Source organism: Drosophila kikkawai, chromosome X (genome assembly GCF_030179895.1).
Source record: "Drosophila kikkawai strain 14028-0561.14 chromosome X, DkikHiC1v2, whole genome shotgun sequence".
Lineage (NCBI taxonomy): Eukaryota > Metazoa > Arthropoda > Insecta > Diptera > Drosophilidae > Drosophila > Drosophila kikkawai.
The window spans coordinates 27,086,699-27,098,982 of record NC_091733.1 but is presented as its reverse complement, the minus strand read 5'-3'; the positions used below and the strand labels follow the sequence as shown (position 1 = coordinate 27,098,982).

Here is a 12,284-nt window from a genome sequence, read left to right as displayed (position 1 = left end):
TATGAACCATAAATATTCTTGATCAGCAAGACAAGCTGAGTCTTTCTAGCCTTGTTTAGCAGCAAAAAAAATTTTATACATTTTTTCCAAATTTTCTAAGGGGTTACATCGTTAAAATTATCAAAAATTAATGAAAAATCAAAATTAAAAAACTTAAAAAAAGTAGTAAGCAGATTTATTAACCTCTTCAAAACTAAGACAAACCTGCTTTACGAACTGAATTTTATAGATTTTTGCCACAGTTATAGATTTTTTAAAGTTTGATTTTTTCCCAAAATACAAATGCATAATTTTTTTAAATTTTATAATTATTACATTGTTAAAAATTATACAAATTGACAATTTGAATTTTTTAAATTTTAGAGTAAAAATGCAGATTTGTTAATCTAATAAAAATAAACATAAAAAAGTTTTCCAATTTAAAAATAATGATTTTTTGACTTTGTTAGGATTTTTTTAAACTTTGATTTGTCCAAAAAAATTTTATTATATATTTTTTTTATTTTTTCAAATCGTTAAAATTCTAAAAAAAATATATTTTTTTTAATTTTAACTATTTTAAAATGCTAAAATAAGAATGCAGATTTGTTAACCTAATCAAAACTATGATAACAAAGCTTTCTTAAATAAAATTAATAATTTTTTGAATAAGCTTTAATTTTTTGAAACTTGGATTTGTTCCAAAGATTTTGTACTTTGTGTTTAATTTTAAAAATTTAATTAAAAATTTTTTTTTTTATTAAATTTAGTTTGCAGCTTTGTTAATCATATAAAAACTAGCTTAACAAAGCTTTTCGATGTGAAATTACGGTTTTAATAACTTAGTTATAATTTGTTTAAAATTTGATTTATTTAAAATATTGCTTACCCATTTTTTAAAAATTAAAAATGTAAAAAATTCAAACATTTGTTTATTTTTTAAATTTTAATATTAATACAGAAACGCTTTCCCAATTAAAATTAATATTTTGTTGATTTAGTTATGGTTTTTTTTAGACTTTAATTTATAAAAAAAATTATCCTATAAAAATATGGACAAATTTCAATTTAAATAATTATTAAGAAATTTTTTGGGATTCGTTATAAGAAATCAAATGAAAGCGTAAATTTTCAATGCTTCTCTTGGAACTAAAAAGTGAAATATGGGTTAACAATTAAACAAACCTCTAACCTTGGGCTTTGAAAAATGCAACTCTTAATTTATAAATTTTAAAATTAAAATCAATAATGGAGAAACCGCCTCGAAATCAATTTGTAAAATAAAATCATTGAGAAATCATTGACAATTAAGATTTTGTGGTAATTTCAAAGTTAGAGAGTTCAGGCAATGTTGGCACATAATCAAAGCGATTTAATATCGATCGATCGGGGGGATTCGATGCACTCGATGAACTCCCGGGCTTGAACCTGGACACAGGGTGGCTTCATTAGCGTTGATTGCTAATGAAGTGTTTTCATAATTCTATTAAATTGCATTGTCCATCGATGGGGATGTTGGCTAATTAGCCGTAAGTCTTTGATTGATTGCATTTAAATGAGCTTACGAGAGAGCCAAGAGCAACGAACGACTCGAAACAATTATGCAGGAAAAAAACAACCTTAAACTGGCCATAAACAACCGTTAGCAGCGATGAGGTTGCCGCGCATGACGCCGGCCAGCTTGACCATAAAAAAGCATAAATTCTATTGAATAAAATTATACCCACCACAGCAAGTGCGGCGGCTTTAAGATGAAGTTAAAGAAGAAATTCCAGGCAAGCTAGAAAAAGTCTAGCAATGTGCAAAAAGCGCATCGAAAAATCAACTAAATACAACCTGAGAGGCAATACACACGAGCGAGATCTGAGATGTTTACATCAAACAGAGAGCTAAGCAGGTTTTTAAGTCGAAGAGGGAGATACCCTATCTTTAGAAATTTAGCCAGCTTTAGTTTACAAAGGTTTTCTAATTGAAAATGTTGTAGAAATTGCTTAGAAAGCTCTTCTACATTTTTAAATAATTTATTTTTAAAATTTAAAAATATTTAATAATCATTTCTAGAGTCTATAAACCCTATATACCCTATATTTTTATCAGAGACATACTTAGTTTTTGTTTGGTTAAGATTTTCTAACTGAAAATGATGTAGAAATTGCTTAGAAAGCTCTGCTACGTTTTTAAATAATTTAGTTTTTTAAATTTTAAAATATTTAATAAGCTTTTCTAGTCTCTATATACCCTTTATTTTTTATCAGGGACATACCCTGTCTTTAGAAACATACCCAGTTTTTGTTTGGTTAAGATTTTCTAACTGAAAATTATATAGAAATTGCTTGGAAAGCTCTTCTACATTTTTAAAGAATTAATTTTAAAAATTTAAAAATATTTAATAATCATTTCTAGAGTCTATAAACCCTATATACCCTATATTTTTATCAGGGACATACCCAGTTTTTGTTTGGTTAAGATTTTCTAACTAAAAATGATGTAGAAATTGCTTAGAAAGCTCTGCTACATTTTTAAAGAATTTATTTTTTAAATTTAAAAATATTTAAGAAGCTTTTCTAGTCTCTGTAAACCCTATATATCCTATATTTTTATAGGGTATCCATTAAGAAGAAGGCCTGGCCCAGAGAGCTTTCTCGCTTGGCACTTCTTTGGGGTCCGCTGCTTTTGGCTTTTACATTTCTTCGGCGACCGCTGGCCAAGCTGGTCTACAACTCTCTACCCTCCTCCTCTCTCTCTCTCTCTCTTTCTTCGAAAGCCTAGCCTTGTGTCTCTTTCTCTTTCTCCTGCTCTGCTGCTGCGGCTGCTGCTAGCTGGCTGAGCCAAAGACTGCAGACTGAAGACTGCAGACTGAAGACTCAAACAAGCCGCGACCATTGTTCGTTCAGCACGTGCCGTGCTCCTCGAAAAAAGCACCGCCGTTTACCGCAAGCAAAACAAAAGACTTGACCAACAAATATTGTGAGAAAAACAAAACTTGAATTCAAAACAAAACAAAAACAACTTGAAGACTTTAACAATTAATATTTGAAAAACGAACTGAAGCTGGGGAAAAGTGCAGTGTTACTTAAACTCTTTTTTTTTATTATTATTGTGTGGCCAGCATGTGCTTTGATTTGTGAGTGTGTGTGCCAAGTCAATCAATCAATCAATATATCAATCAAGCCATCACAGCTGCCCAGAGGATATGCCAAGTGGTGAGTTCTAAATTCCTATGTAAATGTCTAAAAAAGAGGTACAAATTCAAGGATTTTGCTTTTATAAGCTCTTAATTTGCTCTTTAAGAATAGCAAACTTATCATTTCTAAATCAAATATAAGCTGTATTTGGAATATATAAACCAATTGCCAGCTTAAACAGTTGCTTTTTAAATTTTTAAAAATTATTTTGATTGGGTAGAGAAAGTTCTTAAGGTAGTAAAAATAAATAAAAAAAAATATAAAATAATATATAATATATAGAAAAATATTTTGTTATGTTTTTATACATATAAATATATATTTAAATGTGTATTTATAATAACAAAAATATATATTTTCATATATATAACTTATTCAAAATTATATAATTCCGAAATCCAAGTTCTTAAGGTACTAAAAATGTTGCCAAGACTTTAATAAGCTAAATATATACATAAAAAAAAATTAATAATTATAAACATATATTTTAATATGTATTTATAGTTATAAACTATATATCCATATATATATTACTTATTAAAAAATGGAATATTTTAGGAATCAAAGTTCTAAAACTCTTAAAAAATATAATCAAAAGAAGTCTGGTTCCGAAAATTCATCAAAAATTCACTAGAAAAATATAATAATATATTATATATTAAAAAAAAAATTAATAATAATAAAATTAAGCTTTTAGACTCTCTAAAAACAAATCCAACATTCCCTTGACAAAGTCTTGGGTAATTTCTTCAACTTTCTTGAAGAATTCTTTACTGAATCTCAGTTTAATTTTAAGTTTAATCTCAATATTTCTTGATTTTAAGACCCAAAGAACCCCTCGTTTTGAAACTCTTTAGACTGTTAGTTTATACAAAAATCTTCCTGGCCTCGGGCCATGGAATATATGGGCTTGAAATAACCAATTCATACGCATTGCTGATCGCTTTCTCCGCAAGAAACCAAGACTCTTGGTGTATCATTTGCTGCGATTTGACTAAAGGTTATACAACCCTTTTGGGCTGGCTACGATTATACTTACGACTTGCTGCGATAATTACAACGCCGCCTGGATGAGTGCGAGTCTCTTGGTTGCTTTTTGGGTTTTGTAATGCGTTTATGTGCAACGAGAGCGCAGTTCGTGATAAATGAACGGACCAGGCCCCAGTCGTATCCATATCCCCATATCCATATCTACCGACTACCGACCGATTGGCGTGAGTGGCGTAGAATCCGAAACAGAAATGGGTAATAATAAAACCGCATAAAATTGTATTTTGTTTCGGCATTGCACACACACTCACAGGCGTTCATTATTGCATGGCAATCGAGCTGAGCCTTAATAATATTTCTTGCATTATATAGGTGATACCCTCGAGGAGAGGGGGTAGTTTAGGCAAGTTTGTTTAATAATTATTAAATATATATTGTTAATTATTAAATTTTTGATTTGTTTTTAATTGAGAAATAATATTTAACTTTAGTAGAGCATGTTCTTAATTCCAAATACTCCAATAATTTCCATTATAAATAATCTTTTCGGCCTAATCTTAACATAGATTTATGCTAAGTTTTAATTATTATTAATTTTTTTTAAATTAGTTATTATTTTATTTACATTTTTCTCGAGGGTATTTGGATGTTCTTAATTCAAAATATATATCTTTCCATTATAAATAATCTCTTCAACTTATTAAAAATTCCTAAACACTCAGATTTAAGCTTAGATTTTATTTTTATTTATTTTTAATTTATTTTTTAATTTTTCATTATTTTATTTACCTGTTTTTCAAGGGTATTTGCCTGTTCTTAATCCAAAAAATATATATTTTATTTATAAATAATATCTTCAGCTTATTAAAAATTCCTAAACACTCCGATTTAAGCTTAGATTTTATTTTTATTTATTTTTAATTTATTTTTATTAATTTTTCATTATTTTATTTCCCTTATTTTTCATGGGTATCTTCATATTCGATAGCTTTTTCTTGCCACATTTTTTTGTTACTCTTGGTGCTCGGCATTATTTTTGATGATTGCCTGGCACATTTTCGGTTAATTCGATTTCAGCCTGGCTAATAATTCTGTGACTAATTCCGGCCAAAGCCAATCAAATTGAGATTTACTTCTGGAGAGGCGCCCCCCTCTTTGTTTTGGTTTCCTGCGAGGATAATTAGCTGCAGTTGGAAATCGATTGAAATCGATTGAAATCGAGCTGTGTTACCATTATTTTTTATTTCGTTTTATTCATTTGTGTAATTTATGATACACTTGCGTTAATTAGCCACGCTTTTTCTGGTTTTCAAATTGAATTTGTCTAAAAATAAGCAAAGCCAAAAAAAATAACTTCAAAAATCAAGCAAGGAAAGTGAAATTTCGTTTATCGTTTGCTCTCGGGGAACTTGTTTTTATGAGCCCGAGAGGGGAATCTCCGCCAGGCAGTCATCATCCTTTTGCTTTCGTTTCCAGACGCCAAGGCGCTACTATATATATTCAGCTGGGTGTTAGCCAATCTCGGTGCGCGGAGTCAACAACCGGCTGGCAGTTGCAACTTTCCACCAATGTCGATTATTAAGGCAACCGTTTACATACGACATTTTTCTGGCAAAACGCCGCAATGCGCCGCATTTTCATGTTTTTTTATTTTTCGCTCTCAACGGGTTTCGATCCCACCAACCAACCATCCTCCATCCCACCTTCCCAATGTCGCCAGTTGTAATTGATCATTTGTCCAAGAGTGCTTCGCCTTTGCCGATTTGGCCAAGACATTGCACGGATTTGGTCATTAGAAGAGTGCAGAAAGCCAAAGCCAGGCCATAAATCCAACGGGTTCATTGATGCTTGGCGGCTTGGACGGGACTCATTAATCTGAACTGAACGGAATCGATTTGAATTTAGCAAATTTGACAGCAACTTGGTTAGTTAGTCTTTGCAATTTTTATTTATTGAATCTTGGGGTTATCATAAATAAATTAATTTAATATTGAAAAGGCTTTGAATATCACTTTTTCTTTTAATAAAACTATGACTAAGTAGCTTAAAAGAAAATATTAAAATATTTTAAATTAGTTAAGCTTTTGAAACGCAACGAAACCCTTGAAAGTCCGGCTCGAAGGACCAAATATGTAGTAGGGTTCAGACTTCAATTAATTTTTATTGGTGAATTGTTATCTTCTGTATTTATATATTTTTTTTATAAATCCTTTTCTGTGAATCTAAGAGCATTCCAAACTGTATAAGTGACACTCCCATAGACACCTACTTTCCATTATATTTTTTTTATTAAATTCTTAAAGGGAAATCCTTTTCAAAACTTAGAGTCTGGTGAAGGGCATTCGCTTAAATGACCACTCTGCACATTCGTATTTGCATTCGTTTTTGAGTATTTGCTTGGTTGTTGACTCACTTGCAGTCCCCTCCACCTACCGACAGGGCATTCACCGATCTTCCCTAGTGCCGCGACCTGTCACAACTCAGGTGAGCCGAGGCGAGGCGAGGTGAGGCTTCAGGTAAGCGGACAGATGCAAATGGAGTTGGAGCTGGAAATGTAGATGCATATTTAGATGGAGACGTGCAGCTACCCAAAGGCAGATGTCTCGCCTTGTTTGCCCATTTGTTGCCGGCTGATTGTTGGACAAATGTTTGCGGTCGCTCTTCTCGGACTCTTGCCATGGCTTACTTTCACAGACTCACTTCATTTGAATCGCATGAATGAGTGATTGAATAGGTGCGATTTTGCATATGAATGACACGAGCGGTTCAGAGAGCAATGGACAACAGAGCGGTTTCGCAGAGAGGTAGAGAGAGAGATAGGAAAGCTTTTAATGCACTGGGAAAAATATGTATTGATTTTTAATATTTAATTTAAAAACAATTTAGTTGGGAAACTTTTAGTTAATTCTTTTTTAACTTTTTTGCATTATAATTTTTTTATTTAATTTAATTACATTTTATATATATTCTGATTTGCCAAATTTTGGCTTTGTTATGACTTTTTTTAAATTTAATGTATTAATAAATATTTACAGAAATATACAGATAAATATTGATAAATACAAAAATATATTTATTTAATCAAAAATAAATAATAAAGAAAAACAAATAATAAAAAATATGTAAATTATAAAAAATTGAAAAAAAAAAAAATACAAAAAAATAAATTTAAAAAAAAAAAAAAAAAAAAAAATAAATTAATAAAAATTAAATACAAAAAAATTAAATTTAAAAAAAAAATAACTAAAATAATAATAAACATTGAAAACAAAAAAAATACTCGCTTGACACTATAATTCCCAACCAGTTCTAGCATTTTCTAAGTGGTAACCCAGCTGAATAATGAGGTCGAGTGGTAAATGTAGTGAGGTAGTGTGATTGTGTGGTAGTAATTACTCTCTCCTAAAAGAACTGCTTCTTGTTGTGTTTCAAAGTACCCTATCTCTCTTTTATAACTTAGTGCTACGGGTTTATTTGATATTTAAAAGATAGTTCAAAAAAACGAACAGATATCACCGAAGAGGGTTTGAGATTGAAGTTAGCTTATTTTTTCTTATCACTAATTATTGTTAACTACATAATTTTTCTCTCACTGTACTGAGCTTTTATTTAATCTCAATTTAGCTTACTGCAGAATTCTTTATAACTCAACCTCGCTCTTCCCTTTCCCTTGATGGGGGTTTAGCACATTGACTTTTGCTTTCTAATTCTTTCTCCTCAACCCTTTTCTCTCTGTCAAAGATCACGCACACGAAAGTGAAAACTAGCCGCGATTCTTCGATTCTCGGCCGTTCGAAATTTGAATTTGAATGACGGATGATGAGCTGTGTGAGATCTTGACTATACTATATCTCTCAGCTTCGATGGATGAAATCGAAGCCAATGAACGCGTACCGTTAGATCGAAATGCTAGCTAGCGGTGTGTTCTTCTTTTGATACGACAAAAGTTCGAAAAGTAAAAGTATTTGATGAATAGATTCTATTTTTTACTTATTTCCTTATGATATCTAAAATATATAGAAATATCTATAAATATTGTCAACTAAATTTCCACTTAAAACAACTATATATATCGTTTTAAAACCTCGATCTTCGACGCTCTTCACATTTCTGTATTGCACAATTTTGGCTGAAAATTCGTAATTAAATGGTTCAAAGCCACATTTCATTTTCCTTTGTTGGCTTTTATGGCTTTTGTTGTTGAGAGTCTTGGTTTTTATGTTTATTTCCCATCCGTTACCTACAAACCGTTTTCCAGCCGCCCAAAAGAAATTATTTTTCCTCATTTTTTTTATGACTTTACCCTTCAAAATCACTGGAGCATTTGTCTATTTGATGATTTCGGGTGTTTTCGGTTTGTTTATTTTCATATTTTGGTATAGTTGTTGGGCTACTTAATAGTTTGCCAGCCGTTAGGTGCGTTAAATAAAGCCCAGATTGGGTCAGTGAAATTAATAAAGATTTAAATTGTTGGCTATTTGGTTTATAAGGTGGTACGAACTTTAATTAAAATTAGGTTTCGGGGGTAACATTTATTTTGAATGTAATTTTTTAAATTAGGTATTCAGTTTTTCGTATAAATATTAATTAAATGTAATATTTAGATTTAAAATTTAAATAAATTTGATTATAATGGGTAGAACTTTATCCAGAAATTAAAGCTCTCAATGGATTATTTATATTATATATTTAGAGCGGAAGGCCTCGGTAGCCATTGCTCTTTAACCTTTGTTAACTTTTTAGTTTATAACTATTAGTTAGCATTAAATAAATAAATAAATATTATATATTTATCTTTATTATATATTATTAATATTATTTTAGTTCTACCTCAAATCTCATCATTTTTCTTGAACCTATTGTATTATAAACCTGTCTTGCATTTCATTTTCTAAAGCCAGCCTTTAAATTGACTTTATTTGTTTAACTTTAACGTTATGAGTTTTAGTTTTTGACACCAGGAAGTGCACTTTTGAATAGTATTTTGTTGACAAGCCCAGAAGTTGCCACTCCCTAAAAACGATTTTTATATATATTTAGCTAAAAAACTAGAGTAACTTCTTCTAGAATTATAAGCTATCATAATTATTTATAATTTTAATTATTTATTTAAGAAAACCTAAAGTATTTACAAGAGCTTTAGTTTATTATTAATTATTCGTCAAAGAAATAAGTTATTTTTGGCTAGAAAATACCTAAGCAAAATTTTTTTATAAAAAAATCAACAAAATAAAATTAAAAAATCAATCTTTTTTAGAGTTTAGTTTTTATAAGAAATTAAAAAAAAAATAAACAAAAATTATTCAAAGAGAAACGGTAAATTTAAACAATATAATTTAATTTATTTTATGGAAAAATCAAAATAATTGCCAAAATAAAATTTAAAAAAATCATCTCATATTTAAAATAACTAGAATTTGTTAAAGAAGAAATCCTCAAAGCAATATAATTTAATTTTATTATTTTATAGAAGAAATAAAATCATTGCCAAGATAAACGATTATTTATATAAGAAATTTGTAAAAAATAACTAGAAATTGTTTGAAGAGAAACAAAAAATTTAAACAATTTAATTTAATTTATTTCTATGGAAAAATCAAAATAATTGCCAAATCTTCTGAGTTTAGCTTCTATACAAAATTAAAAAAAAAATAACTAGAAATTGTTTAAAGAGAAATCCCTTAAAACAATACAATTTAATTTCTTTTAGATAAGATTTTAAACAATAAAATATAACTCTCTACGACTTCTGTTCAAGATAAGCTAACGGTTCTGGCATTATCTTATCTTTATCATTATCTTTATGATAATCCCCCATAAAACCGAAATCCCAAAATCCCTAAACAAACTCCTTGCGCAATTTTCGCCAAGAGCCAAAGATTAAGTTAATATAAATGTAAATAAGAAATATAACAAATAAATTCGTATTATTATAATTATTTGTATTATTGCCATTGAATGTATGTCACTGAATGCGATTTCTGCAAGCGACAACCTTCGGCAAAATTTGAATTTGAATAGGAAATACGTGAAATGCGGATGGGCAACCACCGACCAGCTTTTTATAATGTGCTCTGTTATATTTGCATTATGACAGCCACCTCAATGGCAGCCTTTCTAAGCCAACTGCCAACTGCCATCTGCCAGAGATCACCTAATGGCGCTCATCTTTTGGCCCGGGCATTTTTCATTTTCATTTTTTTGGGGGCCTTTTTTGGGTCAAAAGGGAGCGAAATGATGATGCAAACCGAAAGCGAAAGAAGCCATGCGGCCAACAGACTTTAGGCATTACTATAAACCCTCAAAGGCACTAGTTAATATTTAAGTACTAAAGATTTATTAGGAATTTTTACTTTACCGGATGTAGAAGCACGTAATAATATTTTATAATATGCGTAGAATGACACTCTATATAGAGACTAAAGTCGCCATTGAACCAGAAATCATGGCAACTCTTCACGCCCACTGAGCACGCTGTCATGACGCATGTGACTCCCAAATGCACAGGTGGAAAAGGCAGGTGAAAAACTGAGGATGGAATGGGGGCAGCAGGGTTGCCCAAGGGTTTGCCCAAGAAGCTGGAACCCATTAGGCAGCTGCTCCCTAGGCTCTCTCTTCAATTCATTTATTTTTGCGCAACGCTTGAGTTGAGTCCGTAGAATTATGCATATAGAAACAAGTACTTGGAGGTATATATATATATAATTGATATTTGGCATGCTCAAGCTGAGCTCTTCATGTGGAAATTGTTCAAAAAAAAAAAGAAAAACTAACTGGCTAACAAGAACTTTGAACGTTATTCGGATATTTTGCAACTTAATTACATGTTTTCTATGCAAATTAGTAGTTGGAGTTGTTCAGTTAAGGCTACTTGGAAGTGATGTTGAAATAAATTTTAATTTTCTATAAATAATTTTAATAAGTTTACTGATGATATATGTACATTTTAGGAGGAGAAATTAGAAATTAAGGTTTATGAATATTTCCTTAATTAGAAATTTGCCTTTTAAAACTCACTAGATCTTTACCTTTTCAATACCCACTTGTGGTAATCATATTTTCCCCCTTAAATACATAGTTACCTATTTTTCTAAATTTTTATAAACCCTAAATAGAGCCTGATTCATTGCATTGTTAAGTAATTTGGCCGCCACAATGCCAATGGCCCGATGCTGGCAATTAGCTGAGAATAGAACACTGAACCCGAGCGTTGAATTTCAAATTTGCGATCGACCCCATCCATGGAGTTTAGTTAATATTATTGTTAGTTTTGTTTTTGTTTTTTGTTGTTTTTTTTTCTACCATTTTCATGACGCGTGCGCAGCCAAGTGAGACTTGGGCAGAGGGTTGCCCCAGAGCCGAGAGAGCAGAGGGCAGTCGTCAGAGTTGACATGGCAGTGAGCGTGAAAAATAAATAAATAATACAATCAGCGAAGGGGGTAGCTAAGCTCTCGCGACTCTTCAATGTTGAGCAAACAGCGGTGCAGTGCACTGGGAGAAAATCAGTTTACAATATAAAAATATATACAAAAAATGTAATTATTTGTTTTATTGTTTATTTAATTTTGTAAAAGAAAAATATATATAAAAATAAATTATCATTAATTTAGTGGAAAAATTTAATTTACTAATTTTTATTTAAAAAAAATCTCTCAACAATATAAAAATAAATTATAAAATTTATTTACTTGATTTAACATAATCTTATTTTTGTTTAAAAAAATCTCTTAATATTTTAAAAATATATTATTTTATTTAATTAATTTTTTTATCAGTTACTTATTTTAGTTTAATATTTAAACTAAGAAAACGAGGCCCCTTTGAAGCACTTATAATTTATTTTTTTAGTTTTATTGGGTAAATAAATTAGTGGAAGCTTTGCTATTTTAATAGGAATATGAAATAAGCTTATAAAATTAAATATAAAAAAATACAAAATATATAAAAATCTAATATATAATAAAATATCATTATAAATTTTATTATATATTACATTTTTATATATGTTTTATATTTTATTTTATTTATTAGGGAACCATACAAAAAATGTTGAAACTACCTTATTCGTATAAATTTAATTTAAAAAAAATGTATAGGATAAATTCTAGAAAAATTTAAAATATAAAGCTG

At 29.8% G+C, this 12,284-nt stretch overlaps 1 protein-coding gene across 2 annotated transcripts in view; it reads left to right on the top strand.

Moving 5' to 3' along the window:
• f (espin protein forked) overlaps positions 1–12,284 on the top strand; it is a 40,725-nt gene that overhangs the window by 1,361 nt on the left and 27,080 nt on the right. The window lies entirely within an intron of this gene.